At 45.6% G+C, this 26,823-nt stretch overlaps 1 non-coding gene and 1 pseudogene across 1 annotated transcript; one reads left to right on the top strand and one right to left on the bottom strand.

Moving 5' to 3' along the window:
* The first annotated feature begins 14,469 nt into the window (after positions 1-14,469).
* On the top strand, positions 14,470-14,859 carry LOC106729390 (annotated as a pseudogene).
* A 10,146-nt stretch (positions 14,860-25,005) lies between these two features.
* Positions 25,006-25,077, bottom strand: TRNAA-GGC. The gene has a single exon. It is a non-coding gene; the product is annotated as a tRNA-Ala (tRNA).
* Positions 25,078-26,823: the final 1,746 nt, after the last annotated feature.

The raw sequence follows: 26,823 nt of genomic DNA on the forward strand, positions 1-26,823 counted from the left end.
CCCTAAAGATGAACAAGTCACCTCTTGTCCCTGGATTTAAAGCAAAGTACAAAGACAAATTTCATCTAATAATTCAAAAAACTTGCATCCAGAGCAAAGCCCAGCTTTGAAAAGGAGATATTTGTTTGAAAAAGGAAGATTGACCACAGGTTTTCCGGGGTCGGTGCAGTTTGACAGACTCCACTGGTGTGCCCCTGTGTTACGAAGTTGGCTTCACCTGTCCTCCCCGAGGGTCATTCCTCTTCCACCAACTGTTTGGGCTCTGTGGAGTGAGCTGTCAGCCTCTGGCACACCACCTTCTCAGCTAACCCGCTGTCTTCCTGTAGCCCTCCCAGAAAATAGTGGCAAAAAGTGGAGGCAGTATTGTGAAGGCATGAAAATTCATGAGTGTTCTCTGTCACAGGCTAAGTCACCTCCCTTCCCCCAGCTTCTAAGCCAACTGGAAGGTGCTCAGAGGCATTTCTGAAATCTACCAGCATGACTGAAAGGAATAGGAAGTATTTCCATCCCTTTCCTAAGAAAGTCTGAGATCCTGTTTCAGAGTTGGCTTCTTAGAAAACTGAGTTTCACAGGTTAGGGGGAAGGGTGTTTATAAGGACTTGAGTAACACGGAGTAAAACAGGTCTCACTGAAGGAAAAATGTTAGTATAAAATCAGCTGAAACCCACGCTACCAGAAAAGCACCGGTAGGTGGCAGGATTACACACGACATTCAGGTCTTTAGGGCTAGTCTGACCTGTCTTGGAAAAGAGTAACATCTGGAGCTGTCTGTTGCTGTTGTTAGCAGTGAGCTAACTTGAAGTGAGACTAAATGATTTTATGCCAGTGGGGTAGAATTGTTGTGGGGGGTCAAATGAAAACAGATGTGAGAATATGCCTTTGAAACTTTGAAGTACTAGACAAGAATAATACTGATTCTAGTTTTTTGTGGTGATTTTTTTCCTCCCGTGTTTGTTTTAGTATCTAAAGCTTTAGCTTACATAACTTCAATTTTTTTCAATAGCTATTTTTTAATATTGGCTTTTATTTTGATCATGACAACCTGAGGTCACAGGGGCGTCAGTGTGACTCTGATGTTAGTTAACCTCTTCAAACCTAATTTCCTCAACTTGAAAATACAGAAATTGACTTCCAGAGAACATGTGACAACTATACACAGTATTTTTTAAATAAATTCCTATAAACTGAGTGAGGCTGAATGACTTACTTAACTAGCATAAGTTCCAGTTGCTAGAAAGTATTTGCTTGTCTATATTCCCATATTCAGCGATATGAGTTCCTGCTACGTGTGTCAGGACAGCACGCTATTTGCTAGTCAGCAACACCTGGCACCTCCTTCCCAGCCGCCGGACAAAGGATGTTTGCAAAGCCCAGGAAAAGTCCTCAAAGCCATTCTATCAATACTGAATTTTTCCCTGCTGCAGGAAATGAAAGGCATTCGACATAGGAGTGCACCAGCTCATAAAGCAGGATAAAAGGCCTTTGTTCTTCCAGCAATTAAATTCTAAGTTTGAAAAGAGGAAACCTTCCAGATTAAATGGAAATAACAGAAATCATCTTTCCATGTGCAGTGGATTCTGAAATTGGATTAACCGTCCATTCTAAAACAGGCTTCAGCTGTCTCCCTTCCAGAAGCAAATATAAATCAGCATTTTCAGGGCACATGGCGAACAGAACACCATCTTAACCTCTAACAGCCACGCCAAGGAGAGGACTTCCATTACAGTGAAAGGCAGGAGCCAAGGCTCAGAGCCTTTGCCCAAGAAACATCCCAGGTGAAGTGTTCTTTAAACTGGACTGGGAGAGAAGAAAGGTAAGGTGAAAGAATTATAAACGTGGAACCTCACATTTAGGCTTTGTCTGATTAATAACCTCAAACTAATTTGGATGCCAAACAGTTCAGTAAATAAGGAACGTGGGCCTAGTGTAAGACTACTGAAAGTGGTGGTTAATAGAGTGAAGCAGGGGAGCATGTATCACTTAAAGACAGACTTGTTTTAAGTCAACTTAAGACAAAATAGGTGGCCAAACACAGCTTATTCTTTGGACCTTAGGAGGTCCCGTTTACAACCCTCATCTGGTCCAACCTCTCATTTTAAACATTTGGAAACTAAGGCCAGAAGAATTGAAGTGACTAAGGCAAATTCTCTTTGTAAATAGCAGAGAGAAGACTGTGTTCTAGGTGAGGCATTTCAACACAACAGAGGGCACCACAGAGTGTGCAGGGCCCAGGATGCTGGGCGCATTACTAACATTTCAGAGGAGCCTCCGGAGGCAGATTGGCCAGGAGTGTGGACTCGGTGGCCAGAGGGCCTGAGTCTGAATCCCAGCTCTAACACGTAAAAACTGTGTGCCCTCGGGCAAGTTTCTTAACCTCTCTGTGCCTCAGCTCCCTTGTCTCTAAAGTGGGGGTAATAATAATACTAACTCCAAAGGGCTGTGGAGAAGGGAAAATGAGGTAGTAAGTGGAAAGAGCTTAGAATGGTGACTGGCCTATTAGTGTTTTCGCTCCTGTTTACACATGAGGAAACATACTTAGAGGTCAAGATCACACAGCTTTACTAGAGGTTGAAAATCTGGACGCTTGCACATACACACATGTGCACGTGCTCACACACACACACAGCTGGTGTGGAACTCCCTCTCAAATGCACTGACTTCAAGGCCTGACCTGAGCCTCACTTCTGTAATGACCAGGAAAGGAACAAAAGGAGGGACTGAAACAGAGGCCACAGCTTGGTGGCCGGTTGGATTTTTCTGCTTTTAAGGAGTAATGTAGGTGTCCAGAAAAGCAAGCCCAGGGATGACACAGCTCACAGGCATCAGTGTTTCTCAGACTTCAGCGTGCATTGGAACCAGCTGCAGGATGTGGGAAACCAGTGCCGGCATCACCCACAAGGTTTCTGATTCAGCGGGTCTGGGGTGGTGCCCGAGAATTTGCATTTCTAACAAGTCCCCAGGCGATGCTGAGGCTGATGGTCCAGGTACCACACTTGGAGAATCATGGAAATTTTTTTCTATCCTCAATGTAATCTCATGAGCTTGGCATTTTCTCCATTTTATAGTGGAGAAAACCAAGATCAGAGAACAGGCTGACTTACTAATATCACACCATTTGTAAGGAGTGGAGCTGGGTCTTGATTCAAGTTGGTGTGACTCTGAAGCCTGTGCTGTTTCTACCCCCCAGTGTAGCATGAGGCGTGAGCATTTATTCTCTGCCAGGCACAGGGCAATAAGGATGGTTAGGGTCTGTCGTGGGCTGGAGTGTGCGGGTGGACAAGATGTGAGGGAGAAGGGAAGGGAAGGCCCTCCTGCTGGTTCCTACCATCTCCTCTCCTAGTTCACCAACTGCCTGGCCTCCCCTGCAGTCACAGCCACTAAGTCTGACAGGTCACATTCCTGACACCTCCTTCACTGGCTCCCCACTTCCTGCTGCCTGCAAGGCCCCATCTGCCTCCACAGGCTCACTGCCCCCAAAGCTTCAGTGGCCCCAAGTTCTTATTCACACCCAAAACTACCATGCTGTCTCCAGCTTGCTGTGCTGTGTTCAGCTTTCCCCCTGACTGGGATGCCTGTCTACCAGCTTCTTTTCCTGGAACACCCCTCCCTGTTCTTGCAGACTCTGCAGCCCTGACCAGCCATCCCCCAGTCCCACCAGTGAGGGTGGTATGCTCCTCCTACACCTTCTGGAGATTACCTGGCTTACCTCTTTCATGACACTTGCTACAATTATATAATTATATATTTATTAATCTATTTCTCCTTCTACACTAAATTTCTAGTCTAAGCCAACTTTTATCTCTAAGTCCTCAGGAGCTATTACAATATCTGATAAAAAGTGGAGCCATGGCCCCAAAACTTGTCTGCACATCAGGATCACCTAGAGATCTTCTACAAATTTCAATGTCCAGGCCAGACTCCAGACCAATTAAGTCACAATCTCTGAAGGTGGAATAAGGCATCAGTATTTTTTTTTTTTCAAATCTCCCTAGGTGATCGCAATGTGCAGACAAGCTTAGGAAGCACCGAAGTAGAGTTTCAGGATGCAGAATGGGTGGATGCATGGTTGGATGAATGGATAATCAGACTGAAGTTGAACAGAAGAGTATCAAGCAGAGAGAGGAAGGGGATTTTCAATAAAAAGTAACACCATAAGCAAAAACTCAGGAATTTGAATTTTATGCCATAGGTAGATGGAAACCATTGGAAGATTATTAGTGGAAGGGTGAAATAAATAAATACATTTTTAGAAGGCCAATCCACAACTGTGAGATCTTATTGGCATGGGGAGAGGCTGGAGCAAAAAAAAAAAGTGATTTTTCTGCTCACCCTCCTACTAGGGACTGGCCTCCAGGAGGCTGCTGAACTTTCTAGAGAGGCAGCCCAAGTGAAGCTTGATTGTGGGAACCCTTGAGGCTATTGGGGTGGAGGTGGGGATTTGTCATCTACACTGCTGTTAAACTAGGACTCAAATCCAAGTTTTTCTGCCTCTGAATCAATAACTGTCCATACTTCAAATGATCAGCTCCTCCAGGTGGTTTCTGACTCCATATCCTGCTGTGAAAAAACCTGACATGCTCAAACACAAAAGCAAGCAGACGGTAATTCATCAATGTCCACAAACAATCAAAGCTGAAACTGCCAGTTAAATAATTAGCTCTGGGGATCAAACTGCAAAGAGAAGCAGTGGTGAAGCCACCAATTATACCTTCCAGTTTTATGTTTTAATTAATACATCAGTCAGTTAATTAATCCATCAGTCAGCTCTCTCAGACTCGTGATTATCCTCTGCTTTGGATTTCCCTGGGTCCCCCAGGAGGCTGCTCACCCTGCTACCACCCCATTTTACCTGAAACTAGGTTGTCCTCTGGCCAATGTCTTTGCTTCTCCCCACCCCCAGACTAGTGATGGAATGGGGAAGAGGGTGGGGAGGAAGGTGTGGACTTAGTTGGAGGATTCCACACACTTGGTTTTTTGCTTTCCCAGCCACGTGTAGAGAAGGTCCCACCCATCCGCCTGGGAGGGCTAATCAGATCCCAAGCACCTGGTCTGTTTTTGTCTTTTTTTCACCTTCTGTCTTCATCTCATAATTTTTCTCTCTCCCTCCTCCTTTTCTGTTTATTACTTTTTCTCCACCTTTTCCTTTTCCCCTGCAACCATTCTCTTACGCTTATGACCACTTCTCTACCGTTTGTCTGCCTGTTAGCTTCCTACCTCAGGACAACCATACTCAGATTTTACCCTGGGCAAGAGCACCTAGTCCAGGAGGAAGGTGAGGACTGAGCTTGCCAAGCTCAGTACCTGCAGAATTACAGCCGCCAGAAGTGGATGTCTCTTCTGATAGACACAAAGTGCTGGATGAGCTGGCTACCCTGTTCTTTGTATTTTTCCCTCTTTACTGTGTCTCTCTCCTCTGTTCTGGAGCAATGCAGTGGGGTGGACAAAGCACGGGCTCTGCAGTCACCTCTGTTCAAATTCTGACTCTGCCATTTACTGGTTCTGTAACCTTGACCCTGCTATTTGACCTCTCTGAGCTTCAGTTTCCTCATCTGTGCCCACCTCCTTGGTTGGTAGCTCTAAATGCCTAGAAAGGAATTTAGCGTAGTGAACACAGAACAGTCTTCAAGTGCTGACTCAGCCAATTACCAGCCATGTGACCTCACTGCCTAACCTGCCTAAGCCCCAACTTCCTAACCTCTTCAATGGGTAATAACAGGACCAAGCTTGTAGGGTTGTGAAGATAAATGAGGTAACTCAGGGAAAGAACTTAGCATCTGGACATATAGTAAGCTGCAGGAATTGCAAACTGCATGCTCTGGTTGTTGTTATATATTATTTGCATAGTACCTAGCACATGGTAGGTGCTTGTCTCAGCCAGCCTCTAAGATGGCGCCCAGAGAGCCTCACCTTCTGGAATTCATACCCTCGTGTAGTTTCCTCCCACACTGAATCACAGCTAGTTTGTGAGAATATGGTGAAAGTGACAGTGTGTGATTTCCAAGGCCAAGTCGTAAAAGCCATCTGAGCTTCCACTTCAGCTTCTTAAATCACTTGCCCTGGGGGAGTGAGTCTCCATGCCATGAGATCAGGCAGGCACCTCGGAGAGACCCCCATAGAGAGGTGCTGAGGCCTCCTGCCAACAGCCAGCACAAACTTGCCAGCCATGTGAGTGCACCACCTCAGAAGTGAGTCCTTGAGAGGACTGCAGGCCGGGCTGACATTTCTTGGCAAGCTCGTAGGTGACCTGGAGCCAGAACAGCCCAGCCAAACCAAATTCCTGGTCTACAGAAAATAGGTATTGTTGTTTTAAACCACTTGTTTGTTATGCAGCAGCAATTATGTAATATGGTGCTTTAAAAAAATTAAAAAATAAAAATGAAAAAAAAGCGTAGTCTCCTCTCCTAACAGAAACAACAGATTGGCATTGCCATCTGCAAATCCATGCAGTCTAGTATGTGACCAGCAGGGGCGCCATTGGACCACTTTCTTGTCTGACTACGTGGGCGTTTTTTCTCCCTCAAGCAGTAGGCACACCAGAGGAAATGCCAGACCTCCTAGGAAACAGGTTGGCCACCTCAGGCCTTTACTCCTCGTGGGCAGAGCTGATGGTGGTCCCTGGGTAACAGCCAACCCCAAGAATCAGCTCAGAGCAGGCCCCTTGCCCTTGCCCCCAGAGAAGGGCTCAGAATCCTGCTTCACAACTTTAAAGCAAGTTCTGGGCAGGCCTGAATTTACCTCCCCAGTGGCCAGAGAAGCTCCTGTTCTTAGGCTTGAGTGCAGACCCTGATCAAGGATGCTGTGGCCGTGAGGCATCATTTGGGGAGGGGTTTCCAAGTGACTCATTTGCAAGAAGAAAGGGCCCTAGTGACAGGTCTTGCTCCCTTTGCTGTGCTGGTGCACCCCAGCCCCACCCCACCCCCGGCCCTGCCAGTGAGCACCCTTGTGGTTGCCTTACGGTCAGCCTTTTGAGAGAGTCCTGCTGCAGGAGGGCAGTTGACACCGTCCCTACTCGGGCCTGAGGCTTTGAGGCCCCTCATCACATACTTGCAGACCCAGGCCCAGCCCCAAGGAATGAGGGACTGCCATCTGGGTCTGCCCCAGCTGTAGAAGAGCTGGGAAATCAGGAACCAGACAGCCAGCCAGCCTGAGAGAAGGCCACCCAGCAAGCTGGCTTCAGCTGGGGTCAGAGTGCAGGGCCCTATTCCTGCTGGGGTGGGAGAGGTGAGGGAGACAGCTGAGCACAACTTCCTGCTCTCCTCTGTCCTCCAGAAAGAACAGAGAGCCCAGATGGCCCTCATCTTCTCTGAGGCTGAGACCCAGGGCCTCAAAGCCCTGCCGGGTGCTTCTGCTATGTCTTCCTGGCCCTGGAGAGGCAGAGCTTTGTTGGGAGAGTAGAAAGGGGTAGAACACATCTGCATGCTTCACCTCATTCCTCGTTGGTGTATAGGGTCAAGGTGGGAGGTCATCCAAAGGGGTGAGAGGGTGAAGATGAATGCACCAGGAGTTGGCTGATCCCTGGCACCTGCTCCCCTTGCCCTTGGAACTGGATAGGAGGCAGGATCACCATCCAGTGGGCTTGTGGAAATGTAGGGAAGGCATGTTTTTTCTTCTGAGGCAGTGTGCTTAAGCGTTTACAAATTGAACTACATACATATAAGCAATATTATACATTGCTTTTTATTTCTGCTTTTTATTTTGGGGTGTTATTTTTAATTCTTTGAAATTATACACATAGTAGGCTTTAATAATTATTTCAACACTGTAAAGGGGCACGTCGTGGTTAATTTTATGTGTCAACTTGACAGGGCTAAGGGATGCCCGGATAGCTGGTAAAGCACCAGTTCAGGTTGTGTCTGTGAGGGTGTTTTTCGAAGAGATTAGCATGTGAAATCAGTAGATTGAGTAAAGAAGATCCACCCTCACCAGTGTAGGCAGGCATCATCCAATCCCAACGGGGCTGGAATAGAATTTTAAAAGGCCAAGGAAGGGTGATTCCCTCTCTCTCTTCTTGAGCTGGCACATCCATCCTCTCCTGTCCTCAGACATCCGAGCTCCTGATTCTCCGGCCTTCAGACTTGGACTGAATTGTACCACCAGCCTGCCCTGGTTCTCCAGCTTGCAGACAGCATACCTCAGCCTCCATAATCATGTGAGCCAATTCCCATAATAAAGCTCCTTTTGTATATCTATAAATATCCTATTGGTTCTGTTTCTCTGGAGAACCTTGGCTAATAGAGGACATTAAAATAGTTATGATAAAATAGAGGCATTGGGTCTGATTGTGTAGAGAAGCACTGCTGCAGAGGGACCGATTATTGGCTCCACTCATCCCTTAACAGTTCAGTTCTCTCTTAGGCACTGACTTCTTAGGCTCCAAAATGATGCCATCAGTTAGCCTTGTGTACCTCTCATTGGAAAAGGTGGAGAGAGTACTTTAACCATCAGTTAGATACACATTTTGAGCCTATCCTTGTGTCAGCCACGTTGTCAGGACGCTGATAGCGATCCCTTATTAGGTGTCTGCTAGGTTTAGGTACCTTCATTCTGCACGTGAAATAACTACAGCTCAGAGAGGAGAAATGACTTGCTCCAGGACACTCCGCCAGTAATGGAAGAGCTCATCCTGTTTGACTCTGAAGGCCGTGTTTATCATACCATAACCTGGTGCTTCTAAGAACAAACTTGTACTTGACAGGTGCTATGGGCTGCATGTTTGTATCCCTCCAAAATTCATGTGTGAAACCTAACCCCCAGTATGACAGCAGGAGGAGGTGGGGCCTTTGGGATGAACGTAGATCATGAGGATAGAGACAACATGAATGGGATCCGTGCCCTTGCAAAAGAGCCCCCAGAGAGCTGCCTTGCCTCTTCCGCCTTGTGAGGACGCAGCAAGAAGACAGCCATCTGTAAGCCAGAAGCAGGTTCTTACCAGACACCAGACCTGCTGGTTCCTTGATCTTGGACATTCCAGCTTCTAGAACTGTGAGAAATAAATGGTTATTGTTTAAGCCACACATTCTATTTTGTCATAGCAGCCCAAATGGACTGAGACATCAGGTTCCCACTTGTTTGGAGAAGCCCCCAGTTGATAGCAAGCCTGGAGAGTAACTTTTCCTCTCCAGATATGCCGTGTTGTTATTGCAGAAGAGCATATGTTTTAGTATTTGATGGAGTTAATCATGTTCATTCCTTTTGTTTTCAGAATTTTCCTGTCCATAGCACACACTCGATAAATACTTTCCATAAACGAATGCTTCAAGGGCCTTATGGTCGTGATGGCGTGGTAAAACTGAACAGATAAAAAGAAATGGTACCATACGAATATATTTATTCAAAAAATAATGATTGAGTACCTGCTACGTGTAAACACTGTACTAAGTGCTGTGGAGGATTCTAAAGTAAGTAACAGATACCCTCCTCAGGTACCACATGCAAGGTACTTTATAAGAAAACCCTTGTCTTCATCTCCTCTTTCAAGGCACACAGAATGAAGTGGAGACCTGGTCGACCAGCTGGATGCAGTGTACAGAAACCAAAGCTTAAACAATTCAGGCAGAAATGCACAGCAGTGTGCAAAATGGGGAGCACTCTCAAGCATGGAGAAGTAGGGGTGGTCCCTTCTGACACAGGGAGGAAAGTGGGGAGCTGTGGAAATCAGAGTAGTAGGCTTTGAAGAGAAGCTGGACACATAGGTTTTTAGAAAAATGACCCAAAAAGGAACTCCTGGGATTGTCCATGTGAGGTCGCTGAATGCCTCCATTGCCAGGACACTCACCTTTCCAATCCCTAGTTCTCCTCAGGGTGCTCTTACCTGGAGTAGGTGAGAGCAAAGAGAATCAGCGGAGGCTCTACCAGCCCACGATGGAGATGATCCTCAAAGAAAAATGCTTAGAAAACCACATGGCCCCTCTACGTGAACGGTCTGTCCGAATCATCTGCCTCCTTGCAAAGAAACAAGCTCCTCCCACTGGATCCACATAGCTTCACGGCCTTCTGCGCGGTCAGGAAATTGATTTTCTGTTCTCTCTTGACTCCCTCTGGATGGTAGAACTCAGTTATCAAGCTTTACTTCCTGGTCTCCTGGTAACCCTATTTGGTGAAATTAGAATTAGGAATTTAATTCAATGTAGTGCAAAGCCCAATGAGATTAGCTTTATGGTTTCAAGACCTCTGCTAGGAAACAGAATCCCGAGTTCCCTATTCCTCTTCCAAAAACTGACAGATGACTGAAAGGGGAGGGGGCCATCAGCTGGAGGGGGTCGGTGTGGCTCTCCTGGGTTCTGGGCCCCACTGCACCCTGAACTGCTGTGCCTCTGAACCCTTCCAGGGCTAAGTATCCACTAACCTACTCTGTGAAGCTTGGTGGGCACCTATCTTTAAAAAAAAAATAAAGTGACTGTTAGATTTCTTTTCCACGCTGTGTAAAAATAAGGTAGCAAACTGAGCCAAGACACAAACAGCTGACATGCTTCAGGCACTCCCAAGTGAGATGCCGTTTACATGTGGCATTTACTGTAATCCTCACCTGCCGGCTTCATGGGCCCATGTGGTTTGCAGGGCCCCAGTCTCAGGAGGGCCCCACACTTGGTTTACTGTTCTCCTGTTGCTGTCATCTCGAGAGTCTTAATAACTTTTGAGCAAGGGATTTTCTATTTGCACTGCACCCTGCAAATTACATAGCCAGTTCTCCCCTTACCATAACTCTGTTGCTTGGTAGGTATTGTTGATCCCATTTTTAAAAATGAAAAGTTAATGTTCAGAGTGTGCTCAGTAACACACTTAAGGATCATACAGATGGAAAATGACGGAGCTGGATTTGAAGCCATGTCCCTGCTACCAACCCCACATCCATGCTCTGCTGACTCAGTGGTGCTGCCCTCCTGGACTGGTTGTCTAATTCAAGTCAGCCCGTCTCTCTGCATTAGGATATTAATTCCGCACACTGCAGGTTACAGTGCATTAGCAGCTGAGTGTTTCCCCTTAATCATCGAGATAATTACTTTAGAACTCTAAATAGTTCTGCACGCGTGGTATTTATTTTCTGACAAAACATTTTCCAGCAAAATGTGACAAATTTTGTTTTTGAAACCTAGGTAATCTTTTTATCCTCATACACTTTTAAAATGGCCTTATAGATGTCGACATGAAGAACATTTGCTCTATAACAAAATTACACTCCTTTCCAAGATGTAGTGATTTAATAATTAAAACGATATCCATGAAATATAAATACAAGGTATTCATAAATATATTAAATTGGATTGTGGCTGCTAAGAGCCAATTATCATGTAAGATATCTCTGATGGTTGAAATAATCAGAGAGCAGAATATTAATTCTGACATTCTCTATAGGCCATGGTTATAAATTGCTAGAATGGTCTAATAGGTTATAGAGTTTTATTGAGATCTGAGATGGCCCTTAAAATATTCATTGTGTGTTAGACATTAGTTGCCTTGATTGATTTTAGTTATAATTCCATTATTTGTTTACAAGATGGGACAAGGAGGGGTGCTGTAGAACTGAGACGAAATCTATTCTACTTATGAAATAATAAGAGTAACTAGATGGTGGCACTGTGATTAAAACGTTCAGACAAACCTAGATTTCAGTCTCACTTTCACCACTTTCTAGCTGTGTGACCTTGAGCAATTTACCTAACTTCTCAGATGTCCTCATCGACAGAAAAGAGTTGTGGTGAGGAATGAATTAGATAATGCATTAAGCACAGAGCATGGAGCCTGGCATTCAGCAGGCAAAAAGTATTATTTCTTTTAACTTCTGCTGCCACAAAGGGGAACTTGAAGGGTTTGGAAATATATCATTTTCCTACTGTTGTGGGACGCAGCAGGGTGGCCAGTTGGTAACATGGTGACATGCAGGTTGGTAAAAGAATTTACCAGAGATAAAGTATGGGAACAGAAAGGTGTTTATTAGGGGTACACTGCCATTGACAACAGTGGGCCACATGGGTGAGGGGTGCCTGCATGAGCACTGAGGGCCGGTTGTTGGGGTCTTTTATAAGGTAGGGTCACAAGGCGCCTGATCGGCTTCTGTGCAAGTCTCTGCTTGGTTGTAGGTGAGGTAGGAGGCTTAGGGTCCCTGAAGGGCAGTGGGGCTTGACTCTAATAAGGTGTGGCTGAAACAGGCCAGACTGGGCTATTGTGAGATTAGGCATTACCTAGGGCTGTTGGTTTGCTAGGGGAAACATGCCCAGTAAAGAATGTACTTGATTTGTTGAGGGATCACAGGCAGACATCTGAGAGCCCAGAAATGGGGGTCACTGGGACTTAGAAGGATGTCAGTTGGCGCAACACCTAACTCAGTTTTTAGGCATCAGCTGCAGCTTCAAGGGCAGTAACAATTTCTTCAGCAACAACTTTAAAAATTATTGGGATATCTCAGGGGTGTGCTGGTAAAGTAAATGTTTAACTACCAGCTTTGCATGGGAAGGGGAGTCAGGGAGCCCTGATTTGTAGTATTTCCTGATTTCCATGGTGTAGGTACTCCCACCATGACTGATTTCAAGCTACCAAAATGATGCTGCTGAACACGGGACTGGGAAGAGATACGCATACTCACCTCTCAAGAGCCAGTGTGACCTGGTTCCATGTGCCATTGGGAGACCACGGGTTCTAGTTCTGACTCTGCAGCTCTCTAACTGTGTGGCCCTGGGCAGTTCCCACCTCCCCTGGGCCTTGGCTTCTTCATCTGTACAATGGAGTTAGTACTACCTATCTGGTATGCTTCATAGGGTTGATGTGATAGTGAAATAAATAGAAGACAAGAAAAAACTCCTGAGCCTGTGGAAAAATGGAAATTAAATTGGCAGCAGTGTTGACTCAGACTCCTGTAGTTACAGAAGGACCTTTGTCTGCTTTTAAAGTCCCAAAACATGCAATTCCTTTGTCTCTTGATCTGCTGGCTGGGCCCTGGAACTCCTGGCTTATTTACCCTAATCTTTTTCTTATTATTATTCTCTTTGACCCTTTAGCTCACAATTAACATAATAAAGCAAGTTACTTAGGCTCTTTCAAGCCCTTGGGAACAAAGATTTGCTGCCATTTCTTGAGGCCTAAAGTTATCTGAGAGGGAACTTGAGAAACAGTCAAAGCTGGGCCCCACCCACCCCTGGAGCACAGGAACAAGGGTTCCCTGTCCTTCACGCCCAGTGATGGTCCTGGTGACCTGGTTACCTTGTTTTCCCCTCAGAAGTGGGTGCCCTTAGTTCCCGACTCTAGTCCCCCTGACAAAATTCTTTCTCTGTTTTATTATCTACTCTTGACTGCCCCCACTGTGGCCGCTTCTGCTTCAGTAATGTTGAAAGACAGGGAGTGTCATGGTAGGAGTGTGAGTCAGACCACCAGGTTCAGATCTCAGTGCTGCTGGGGACTCACGGTGAGCTGGTTGGGCAACATTTCTGGGCTTCACTCTCTTCATCTGTAGAATGGGGATCAGGATGCCTATCGCGTAGGGTTGGTATGGAGACAGGAAGGACGGGGGCAGGACACAGCTATTAAAGGGATGACACAGTAATTAGCACTAAGACAGCAGAAAGGTCAACTCCCAATAGACCCTGAGGCCCAAGGTGGCAGAAGAGTTGATCTCCAGTGGACCTTGAGCTTCATTATACACGTTGTAATGTACTATCGTGGTGACTGACTCACCCACAAGTGCCATGACAGTTCTAACCTAACCATGAAAGGACAAAGAGAGGCTGGGTCCAATTCCTGGGAATCCTTGCCCCTTCCCCAAAGCAGTTGGAATAATCCTCTCACTTGTTAGCATATAAAAACTTGCAACCCCGTGCCTCACCACCTCACCGTGGCTCCCTCTCTCTTGCCTTCCTAGATGGCCTGCACTCTGTCTATGGAGTGTACATCTCTCTAAATAAATCTACTTCTGTTCTACTATGGCTCACTCTTAAATTCTTTCCTGCACGAAGCCAAGGATCTTCACTTGGTGGGGCATGTCCCAAGGACTCAACCAAGACCTGGGACACAACCATCCTCTGGTACCCCCACGTTTTTCTGTAATAGTATGCCATTAAAAGAGTCAGCACAGGTGAAGTGCTTAGAAGAGTGTCTGGCACATTGGTCCTTGCTGACAGATGTCCACCATCTATCTGTGGTCTCCCCATCAAGCCTGGGTTCTGCTTATGTCTCTGTGTCACTGTCCAGTGTAGCCTTTCTCCTGGATGGAGAGTTCTCACAGGTCTTCCCCCTTGTCTGCCTAAACGTGTCTACCTTTGGCTACTAAACATGGCCACAAGACACAAAACGGGGCACATATCAAATTTACCACTGGATGAGTGGAAATTAAACTTTATGTAGTTTTTATATGTTGTAATAATTCTTTAAGTAAATCTTGCATAGAAATAAATAAGGAAGGAAGGAAGGAAGGAAGGAAGGAAGGAAGGAAGGAAGGAAGGAAGGAAGGAAGGAAGGAAGGAAGGAAGGAAGAAAGGAAGAAAGGAAGAAAGAGACAGCAGAGCCTCGCGTGCAGGGACCACAACTCCCAGAGGGCTCTGCGCCCTTGCCGCTGCCGTCACCGCCGCCGCCGAGACTAAGGTGGCCGCGAGAATTATTGCCTTCCTCAAGAATGCCTGGGCCAAGGAACCGGTGCTGGTGGCATCCTTCACCATCGGGGGCCTCGCTATAATTCTGCCCACACTCAGCCCGTCACCAAGTATGTGGTCATGATCAACCAGGCCACACCCAAAACTACCAGTGTCCCTCCAAGACAACGGGAACACGTCTGATGTGCCCAGCCACCCCCAGGGCCCCCAAGGCCCAAGCTTGGAGTGGCTGAAGAAACTGTGAGCACCTCCTTGGACAGGGAGAGTCCTCCCTCCCTGGTGGCCCCCAATAAAAATGGAAAACCAAAAAAAGGGGGTGGGGGCGGGGAGCCTACTGTCACCTGAGGAGGGCTGTGGCTGTGCAGACACCCTGAGTCTCTTGGCTTCTCTCCTTTCCAGCAAGCCATCCCTTCTGAACATCTAAGAGGAGGTTACGTCAGCCACAGGCCTATCCAAGAAGATGCATTCCACATCTGGGTAAAGGTAGGTTCTGAGGATTATAATCAGAGGAAAACACAAGGAAGTTTGGTTACTTTTTCATCAGTGGGTATTTTAGAGGTTTATCCTTCACTCCTTGATTTGAAAATTGTCTTCAGAGGCTGTGCTGGTTGTCAACCTTTTTCCTGCCCCAACACCCCTGAGTGACCCACTCCTAACAGTAACAACCTCTGAGGCTGCCTGTGAACCTCAGGCTGGGGTATAATAATCTCCAACGGCATGGTGAGCTTGATAAGAAACAGTCCGCTTTTTCAATTTTCCTCAGAGGGGAAGCATTTAAGAGTGTGTTTCTAAGGTTCAGCTGCTCATCTAATAACAGTAATAATTACCTCAATGTTCTTCAATAGGGGATTAGTTAAACAAATTATGGTACACCCATGGTACATGATGCAGCCATTAAGTTAAATGAAGTAGAACAATACACTGTATTTCATTAATGGTTACAGGGCGCTAAAACTGTACTATGTGGGTGGCTTTCGGAGTGTACAACTTGGGGGTGGGGGTTACTGTTAAGAATTTTGGAATTAAGGAGTCCAGCTGCATCCTGAATTAAAATCATACCCTGGACGTGAGCCGAAATTGCATTTGCACTCTGGCCTCCTGAAAGGAGAGAGATTGAGAACCGGGCATGAACAAGTTTCCTGGAACACCATTGGAAAGCCAAAGGGACGCTGTAAAGATGAGGCTGAGACTGGAATTACAATTGCAGGGAGACGGCACGGTTCAGGACTGGATGTTCCAAGTGGGGAATGATTATATGAGTCACTGAATCTCTGAGACTCCCTTGCGGAATCAGAATCAGCTGGTCAGGCTGGTTCAGGGCCAGCAAACTGCTCGCCCCCTGGCTGGCTGCTGCCTCAGGGACTGAACATCTGGGAAATGCTGGGTTGGATTACTTTCCACTGGGAAGGTGCAGAGGGAGCCCTGTGCTGGGGAGCAGAGAAGAGGTTTGGGAAGGGGTTAGAACATGCTGCAGAAACAGTACAAGGATGAACAGGCACCGGAGCAGGGAGACGCTGCTGCCCTGTGAACGTTTCCAACACCCCACCCAGAGGGGAGTTGGCAGGAGGGCATTTCCGGGCAGGTGGGCTGCCCTTGCTGCTCTGAAATGAGCATGTGGCAGGGTAGATAGCAACTGGGATGGATATGTCAAATTCTTACCCTCACAGCCAGGACTTGGGAAATACTGACATTGCAGTGTGCTTTCTGCCTGGGGACCCAAAATGCTAGCAAGGCCTAGGGGTTCATGCATGCCCTCCTTGAGTCTCCGGGGCAATCATTTGCAGTCAAAAATTAGTAAACCACAGAGTATGGGCCCTTGTTGTTACTCTGAGGTGCCGTTGAATGAATGTGAGTGCCCATGACCTGAGGAAGGAAGAGGAGCCACTTAGCAGCCAGCAAGAAGCAGGACCGAGAAACGGCGCTCAGGTCTGAGACCTCCAGGATGGCCTTGGTCAGAGCCGAGGCTGGTATGGCCCCATCCTCTGAGGACACATCCCTGACAGTCCAGGTCTCAGGGGTGTGGACAAGCAGGTTGCCCTGCCCAGGACTCTCAAGTACTAGTATAAGGCTCTAATTTGCCTTCCACATAGCAGAGTAAGAAGCAAGAACACTGTACTCCTGTCATTCACCTTCTGATATTTCACAAGGAGATTGGAAATGACTTTGTATCAGTTGCCTATTGCTGCATAATAACCTAGCTCAATACTTAGAAACTTAAGATGATAACGATTTATTGTCTCTTATGGGTTCCACAGCTCAGACATTCAGATCAAGCATTGTGAGGAGGGCTTGCCTCTGCTGCACTGTCCCTGGGGAACAGTTGCTGGAAGGAGTGAAGCCTGGGACTGGAGTGGTAGGAAGGCTTGTCCTCTCACACAGCTGAGTGTTGAGGCTAACTACAGGCTGAAGGCCTAGCTGGGCTGTTGACCAGAAAACCGACAGGTAGCCTCTTCATGTGCCTTGGGCTTCCTCAGAATGCAGTGTCTGGGTTCCAAGATCAAGGGTCCCAAGACAGCCAGGCAGACTGTATCCTCAGTATGCCCCAACTTTGGAAGTCACATAGTATCACTTCTGCCACATTTTGTTGTTGTTGTTAGATGTGTTTTTGTTGTTAGAATTGCGTCCCTAAGTCTAACTTGTATTTCAAGGGAGGATTGGATTCCATCTTTTGGACAGAGGAGTGTCAAAGAATCCATGGCCCTATTTTAAAACCAACACAGGCCTCCCAGTTATGTGGATTATGACAAATAGGGGCATCGAAAGGCTGCTTGCTCCCCACATTCCTCTTCCTGACCATAAGTAAGGTGTTGGAGCTCGAAGGAAGTAGCAATTGAAAGATATTGCTAAGACTTTTGCTGTCGTGATGCCAGTCTACCCCCAGCCTAGTGTGTGCAAAAGGAAGTGAGATGGAATCATTCAGCTCCAGCCAGAAGCACTCAGAGAATTCCCAGGGAGGAATTAAACATGGTTCTGAGGAGATTATGATGTAAGAAAGGGAGGTTTTAGCCTGTAAATAGGGAGCGTTAATAGGAGGCATCATTAGACATTGGACATCCCCTTGGGAAGGTCCATAGAAAAATCAAGGAGGGGAAGGGGTGTTGAACAAAAATCTATTAGCATGTGAGCAGGAATCCCTAATGTCACAGGTCTGACCCTGGCCTCTGGAGAATGCTAGCTATTTAAATCATGAGTGCTTTCACACAGCCCCTTAGCTCCCATGAGCTTAGCTTCCTCAGCTGTAAATGTGAATGAGCACGGCACCTCCTCGTAGGGTTTCCATGAGAATTAAGGTTGATGATGTGTGTAACACACAGTGCCTGGCACCTGGCGCATCACGATCCTGTTGGCTGTTGTTGTCCTGTCACCTGCCTTTCCCCTCCCACCTGTAAAGAAGACTCTCAGTTCTTTCTCTTTCTGAAGCTGTGACGGGTCTTATCTCACCAGGGAAGTTTCTATGAGCTTTTCCTATGTGACAGGAGAGAAGGACCAAGAGAAAAGGAAGAGGAGCCAGGAGTTGTGACGAGGGAGAAGTTTTTCACAGAATTTTAAAGAATGAAATGCAGGATAGTTCAGGGATGTGAGCCAACACACTGGGGCGGGGCGGGGTGGGGTGGGGAGCAGTATTTTCTAAGACATATCCTTCTTGTGATTCCAAAAAATGCAATTATGAATTTAAGTTCCTTTTTAATTAACCTTTGATTGTTGGCAATATTTCTTTGATCTGGATGCTGCTCAGAATCTGGACCACGTGGAGATAGTTTTGTAAGGAATACATATTTTTAACTAAAATTAAGTCTCAGAACTGTTGGTAAAGCTTGATTGCATTTGTGTATGTTTTTACATAGAAAACATCTAGAAGAAATACAAGCAACCATTAACAATAGTTTTCTTTGGGCTGAGAAGCAGAAAGCGAGAGACTATTATTTATTTTGTACTCTGTGGTTCTACTAAATTTTTCTCTAACCTGGGCACATATCACTTCCTTGACCTACTTAACATAAGTTAGGGGTGAGTGTGTTTTTGTAACTAGCCACTTGTTAAATACCCACTTATTAAATACCCATTAAATATCTGTTAGGAATTTTATATGCGTTGTTGTATCTGATCCTCATAACAACTTTACAAGATTGATTTCATTACCTCTTATTTTAGAGATGAGCAAACTAAGGCTTGAAAGATAAAGTGAATGTTATAACTAGGATATCTGTCTATCTATCTAGATATAGAGCTATCTATCTATCCAGAGAGAGAGAGAGAGAGAGAGATTGAGATATTTTTTGGCTCATATAATTGGGGGTTGGCAAGTCCAAAATCCATAAGGCAGGCCAGCAGGCTATCAGTTGGGGTAAGAGTTGTTGCTGAAGTCTTGAGTCTGAATTCAGCAGGGCAGCAGGCTGGAAACTCAGGCAGGGTTTCTATGTTGCAGTCTTGGGGACAATTTCTTCCAGAAACCTCAGTCTTTGCCTTCAACTAATTGGATGATATGTTTATATTAAGTTGCATAGTGATTACACAGGTATATTTCATAAGGAAACTAAGACTTGTGCATTTTACTGTATGTGTATTATGACTCAATAAGAAAAGGCCAAAATTTAAAAAAAAAATTATTGAACAAATGTTACTTTTTTTTAAGCAAAGGCAAGAAGGTGATTCTCACGAGAGTCAGGACTCTGCTGCCTTTAGGGAGGAGGGAAGGGGTTGTAACTAGGAAAGGGCAGGAGGGGTAATATTCTGAAGTACAGATAATATTGTTTCTTGACTTGGAGGTGGTTCCACGGATGGTCATTTATTCATTAAACTCTTCATAACATTTATGTTTCATATACTTTTATGTATATGGCTATGTTTTACAATCAAAAAAAAGTTTTCATCAGTCAACTTAGTTGTTGCTTTCTTGATGCAGCCAAAGACTGGAGACCCTGGGAGGGACCACCCAGGCGGAGTGGCTTTAGCTCAAAGGGTCAGCTCCTGGGTCAGGCTCTGTGACCCCCCACCCCCATGCCTGCAAGGACCTCTTCCTTCCCCTGCCTCTCAGCCCATGAGGGCCCTGGAAATTGCTTCTCCCTCATTTCAGGGCTCCTGACCAAAAGGAGGCAAATCTCATTGTATTTGGTCCCTTTCACTCACACAACAGCATTTTCTTCCCTTGTCTGATGTGTTGATTAGATTGTAGACAGGATTAGTGGGTTTGATGCCATTAAGTAAAAAGTCATCTCCTTTGGAAACAGCCCAGAAAGTCTGGATTCCATTAAAAGTCTTGAATCCCATTAAAAGTCTTGGATCCCATTAAGATGAAATATTGAGAACTGTGTGGATTCCGATTCGATGGGAGAAGTCAGAACTCCAAGTACCTTCAGGCTTGTGTGGACACCTTGGAGGTGTTAGGGAAGAGAGTGATAAATGAGGAGAACACAATTTGGCAATAAGATCAGAGAATTCTCAGCAACTCTCTTCCTCAAGAACAAGTAATCAGTAAATCACATACTGCCCTTCTGCCAGGGAATGGCTGAGTAAATTACAGTACACCTATACCATGAAATAGTGTGCATTCACTTACAATTTCAAATTAGAGTTACACCAGTGGGCTTCCATGGAGTTCTACCATGTATTATTGCTAAGTGAGAGAAGCAAGATATATTAGCTACTTTTAAAGCATCTAAAATGTGATCCTATCATATAAAACAATGACAAACAACCTCCCATTTATGTACCTGAATACTCATGTACATATGTATATGCCTATATATGAGTCTACATGTATGGAGAAAAATATGGAAAGAAACATACCAGATTGTTAATATCAGTTACCCCCAGCAGGATTTTGGGTTGTGGTGGGTGCTGAAGAGGGTGAAGGAGAGAGGAAAGGTGAACCCAAACAAAAGGAAACCACAACAAAAAATAGCCGACAAGTGTGATGTGATCACATTTATGTGTTTATGTAAAAACACACAAGGAAGAAGAAATTATATATTGTATCCCTACTATCTCCAGCCCTGCCTCCAGCATTGTAAAGAACAGAGGAATGCTCTGTCCACCAGCAGCTTACACTTGTTTGGGGAAACAAGGCATAAACCCATGCAGCTCTTGGTGAGTGAGTCAACATAATTTGACTCTCTAATCTCTGCCTTCTGCATTCCTGCTATTTTGTCATACTCTTTATTTAACAAGCATTTTCTGAACCCTCACTAGGCGCTGGGCATGATCACTGCCTTAAGGAACAAATCTAGTTACAGAAAATGCAATATAATTAGAGATGGATGCGTAGAGGTGCTAAGTAAACATTTGTTGAATTGGGCTAAAATAGCTATAATTTGGACATACAGAGGTGCTATAAAAGATTTTTGCCTTTATAGACTATCCCATCAAGCTCTAAAGAGACTTTACTACCTGTCTAGACTGGCTTCCATATTTTACGTATGTGGAAACTGAGGCCCAGGGAGACGAAAAGAGAGTAGTCACTTGCGGAGTACAGCAGCGTTTGGATCCCAGCTCACAACTCAAAAACGATTCTTGTTTCTTTTCACTGTACTGTGTGAAAGTCTTCAAATAGAACTGGGATCAAATAATGACCAAGACTGAAGCATTTGACCTTTTAGTCATGTTTCATATGAGGCAGCTGATATACTGGAGAAAACATGGTGCTATAGGTTGACTTATGTCCCCCCAAAAGATATGTCCTAGTCTTAACCTCTGGAACCTGTGAATGTGACCTTATTTGGAAATAGTGTCTTTGGAGATATAATCAAGAAAAGATGAGGTCATACAGGATTAGGGTGGTCCCTAAATCCAAAGTGACTGGTATCCTTATAAGAAGAGGGTAATCTGGACACACAGGAGAGAAAGCCACATGATGATGGAGGCAGAGACTGGAGTGATGCATCTGTAAGCCAAGGAGCACCAAGGATTGCTAGCAACCACCAGAAGCTAGAATAGGCAAGGAAGGGTGTTTCCTTAGCGCCTCAGAGGGAGACTGCCCTGATGACACCTTGATTTCAGCTTTCTAACCTCCAGAACTGTGAGAGGATATACTTCTATTGTTTTAAGCTACCCAGTCTGTGGTGTTTTGTTATGGCGGCCACAGGAAACTAAGACACATGGCTCAGAGTTTGCTAGATCTGGGGTAAAATCTGTGTTTTGTTATTTACAAATGGGATAATCTTGGACAAGATGACACATTTCTTTGAAACTTGGATTCATTATCTGCAAACAGGATAATAGCAGCACCTCACCTGCTTGCGGATTAAACCAGGTAAGCCAGGTATTGCACTAGCTCCTAACCCCTTGCTGTGAAGCAAGGCTGACCAATTCTATATCTACAGCTGCGATAAACTTACAGTAGCGGCTGGCGTGTTGCAGAATAACAGTGCTCTTGGCTGAAGTGTGTCCCTCCTGACTTCAGTAACAATCTAATCCTAGAGAGTGATGCTACAGAAGGATTGGGTTTAAGCTGATGAGAGACGGGATTGGTTTGAGACCAAAGACCCAAGTGCTATTCCTGGCTTGACCCTAGTGGAAATAACAACACTACCTTCTACCTCGAAAGGCATTAATTAAAGTGGATGAGTTTTTTTTTTTAAAACTCTTTGAACAATGGAGCAGGGTTAATAAAACACAAACTGATTCAGTTGTAGATACAGATGGATTAGGATTTAGCTTCTGTAGTAAAGACAGAACTCCCTTCTTCTTGTATGCATCCACCAAATATTTTTTGAATAATTGCTAGGATCTGATGACATAAAGATGATGGAGACACAGTTCCCTGTCTTCAAGGCTTCACTGTCTGGTGTGGAATTCAGAGTGTTGTGAGCTCATGAGCTCATGAGCTCTTGAGCTCATGAGAGCTTTCAGAAGCTATAATCCTGCTGAGAAAGACCTGGTGGATTCTGGAGCTGGAGATGGCAGAAAGGAAGATCAGCCTTTTCAAAGAAGAAATCCTGAGTCATCTTTTCATTGCCAGTTGTAAAAAATGATCCTGGTCTTAAGATTTCAAAACAGGAATCCCAAGTTATGGAATCACCTCCAATTCATTCATGACATACAAAAAATTCTCTCTCTTCTTCTTTGCCTTGTACCTTCTTAAAAATGAGGTACCTGCAAAATGTACGTCCACACAAAAACCTGCACAGGGATGTTTTAGTAATTGCCAAAACTTGGAAGCAACCACGATGTCATTCCGGAGGTGAATAAACTGTGGTACATCCAGACAATGGAGTATTATTCAGTATGAAAAAGAAATGAGCTATCAAGCCATGAAAAGACATAAAGGAAGTATAAATGCCTATTACTGAGTGAAAGAAGCCACTCTGGAAATGCTACATACTATAGGAGTCCAACTGTGTGACATTCTGGAAAAGGCAAAATGAAGGAGAATGTAAAACAATCAGTGGTTCCATGGGTGTCAGAGGAGAGGGAAGGATGAACAGTCAGAGCACAGAGGATTTTTAGGGCAGTGAAAATAGTCTGTGATACCATAATGATGGTTGCATGTCATTGCACGGTTTCTGAAACCCACAGAGTGTAATACCAAGAGCAAACACTAATGTAAACTATGGATGATTATGCGGTGTCAACGTAGGGTCATCGATTGTGACAATGTACCACACTAGTGGGGTACATTGATGTGGGAGGTTTTCTGTATGTAGGGGGCCATAGGGTATATGGGAACTCTATTTTTCACTTAATTTTGCTGGGAACCTAAAACTTCTCTAAAACGTACAGTCTATTAAAAAATAATGAAATGCCCTTGTTCATCTCTTGATAAACTGAAAAACGCCTCTCCCAGCTCTCCCCTCTCTGGGTCGCCAAGCCGTCTCCTGTTAGCAGTGCCAGCAGATGGGATTATACTGAAGCCAGGTGTAGGGAAAGAAATGCTGGCTGCTTTAGGTACTTGTTAGCTGGAAAATAGGAAGGTGCTTTCCCTGTACCTTGTTTGATGAGGGGCCAGAAGGGGGCGCCCGTTAGCAGAGCACAGACCACTGCAGAGCTAACTCTGACTGAAATGAGTGTGATCTTATTTTTAGCAGATCTTTGTATCAGTGTTACCCTGAAATGAAAGTGCCTGGATGGTGGCAGAACATCCTGCTGGGGGTTAAGGGGTCAGGAATTCCTGTGCTGTGGCTGTGAGACTAGATGATAGAGCGTGACCCGGAGTTGAGGGAGGGGAAATGTCACAGTGGCCCCTCAGCAATACCCTGTGTCTTGAAGGTGGTATACCCAGAGGGAGGGGGGCAGCTGTGGCCAAAAGGGGGTTGCCTCCTCTTCCTCCTTCCTGCCTCGTCCTTATCATTTTGGAGCTGTGCTAAGCACTTCACAGTGCATTACTTAGTCTCTGACTTAAGAGTCGGAAAATGACCCCTCTCCTTTGATCAGCTGTGGGCCCCTGAGCTTATCACTCATGCTCTCTGAAGCTCAGTTCCCACGTTTAAAATGGGGACGTTAAGAACTGCCGGGGTTACTGAGGGTGTAGGGTAGTGCAGAGAACTCAGGCTTTGGGTGGGGCAGCTAGGTGCAGCTCCTGGTGTTCTGTTCCCAGGTCCCTTCCTCTCCTTGCACAGAGATGACCATACCCCCTGCAAAGGATTTAGGGGAGAATTTAAGGGGCTTAATGAAGAGCTACCAACTGAATGTCTGCCCTGTACCAGCCATTACACCAGTGCTCCAACACACACTCTCAGTTAACACAGCACCCAACAACAGCATATGAGAGGCTGAGCTTTTCCCATTTCACACGTGAGGACATGGAGGAACAGAGAGGTCCCAGACAGAGGACCTAAAGCCAGGCCTGGGCTACACTTTCTAGGATAAGCATCTCTAGTACAGCAGGCATTTGGGTCATTAGTACCCTGACCCCTTAGCTCACAGAGCTGATGTAAGAATCAAATAACAAGGCACTTGTAAACAACAAAATGAAAATGGTGCTGTGTAAATATAAGCAGTTTAAAAACAATGTACATCTATTTTGTAATTTGATGTTTAAAACTAAGAGAATGTCACAAATTTTATGTTCTTGGAATGTCTTATTTAGACTAAGATTACAAAAAATGTTCACCAACCAAAAATATTTTTACAGCTCCCCCGAGCTGTTTACTTACAAACATTTACAGATTCATTTTTACAGTACTGATGTAGTTTTCAACATCAAATTATGGTCTTCTGGGACAGAAAATCAAAATAGAGACTTTGCTAACCCCCCCCCCCCAAAAAAAACAAAACAGAAAACAATAGGACATCATTTTGCCTGTGCAGAAGATATTCAATAAAAAATTTAAAAATACACTCCCCCTCCACCTGACATGGTCTTTTCTCTCCTATCTCTCTCTCTCTCTCTGTCTGCCCTGCATTCCCTCAGCTTTGCCTCTTCTGTACTGGCTTGGTTTTATTTATTTGGGGGGGGTGGAATTAAGTTTATTTCTATTTATTTACCTATTTATGGAGGTACTGGGGATTGAACCCAGGACCTCGTGCATGCCAAGCACGTACTCTACCTCTGAGCTATATCTTCCCCACCTGGTTTCTTTTCTTCTCTTCCCTCTTCACTGGGCATTAACTGTTGTTAGTGACTGGTAGTGCCCTTCAGAAGCTGGGGATGGAGGTCCCAAGGATGGAAGAGAGGGCTGCAGGTGAGGTTTCCTGGGCAGGGCCAGCTTCATGGACATGTGGCCAGTGAAGTCACACAGGGCCCCATACCCTCAGGGTGCCCTGAGGGATGGTTGCAGCTGGATGGGGACCACGGAAACCCCTGGATATGAGTCCCCATCGCTCAGCCAGGAGAAGCACATTCGGCCTCTTCTTCATGGGGCCACCAAGGCAATAGGGGTCAGGGCCCCAGGGCAAGGGACACCCCACAACCAAATTGCCCTGACCTGTGAGCTTCAGGAAGCATTTGGGAAAAAGACATGGGAGGCAACGTACAGCTGGGAAAAAGCCATCCTGAGTGTTGGGAGTGGAGTGTTCCCCCACTCTGTTCTAGTGGGGAGTCAACTGGAGAAACTGACTTATACCCTAACGTCACCATGGCAGAGAGAGCAGGGCTGTGAGAACGACCTGATTTAAAAATAGAGCAAATGGTAAATAGGACCTCCATTATCCATCACCCAGATTCAACGATTATCAAACATGTCCTACCCTTGCTTCATTTATCCCTTTTTCATTTTTTTTCCTTTGCTGAACTATTTTAATGCAAATTCCCAGCATTGCGTCATTTCAGGATGCATCTCAAAAGTGTGAAATTTTCCTACAAAACCCCAATGTCATTGTTACACCTAGCAAAATGAGCTGTGATTTCTTGATTAGCCAATATCTAGTCTCTAATCAGATTTCCTCAGTCTTCTCAAAATATCTCTTTAGAGATGGTTTATTCTAATCAGGATCTAAACAAGGTCAGCATGTCACATCTGGTAGTCTGTTTCTTAATTCTCTTACGGGTAATGGAGCATTCCACCGTCCCCTATTCATCACCTCTGTTTTTTCCTCCATACTCTTGATTTGGTGCAGAAAACGGCCCAATTGTCCTATAGGACAGCTTACACCCAGCCGTGGAGGGGAGACGCCGCGCAGAAACTGCTCTAGCCCTGGCTCGACAGCACCCTCCTCAGGGGAGCCCTCCAGGCTGGGAGTGCGGCCAGAGGCTGAGGATGTCTAAGGCCAGCGCATCTGAGGTCTGCTGTTGATCAGAATTCAGAGCAAGGAAAAGGGCGTAGGTGAGCTTGTCTGGTCGAAAGTTCCTGGGCTACATGGAGGACAGAAGCAACCAGATGTGGCGGCGAAAGAGGACAAAGATGCCAGGCACTGCGTCACGTGGGAGCCCTGCCGGAGGGTCCCCTCCATCGGAGGTAGAAGTCCTGGCCTGCGGGTGGTCCGGCACACAGTCTTAACCCCCCACGACTGACCTCCGTGCCAAGGCCCTCCCTTCATTTTAAAAGGAAGAAGGAAGGAAACTAATATGCACTGGGGATTTGCTGTGTGCCAGGCACTTTACGATACAAGTGAGGCTTATTAATATTCCCATTTTTACAAGTAAGCACACCAAGGCCAAGAGAAACAAAAGGCCTTGCTTAAGGTTACGGGGCCAATTAATTAAAGAGCTAGGACTAGAATTGGGTGCTTTTCAAACCCTCAGGACAGAGGCAGGTACAGTAGGGAGATGATCACAGACCTTGGGTTCTCATCCAAGCTCTGTGGTGTATGAATTCTTTAAACGTAGGGATGGTAATCATGCCCTCTGAGCTTCAGCTTTCCTCTTCTGTAA

Source organism: Camelus ferus, chromosome 15 (assembly GCF_009834535.1).
Source record: "Camelus ferus isolate YT-003-E chromosome 15, BCGSAC_Cfer_1.0, whole genome shotgun sequence".
In the NCBI taxonomy this organism is placed as follows: domain Eukaryota; kingdom Metazoa; phylum Chordata; class Mammalia; order Artiodactyla; family Camelidae; genus Camelus; species Camelus ferus.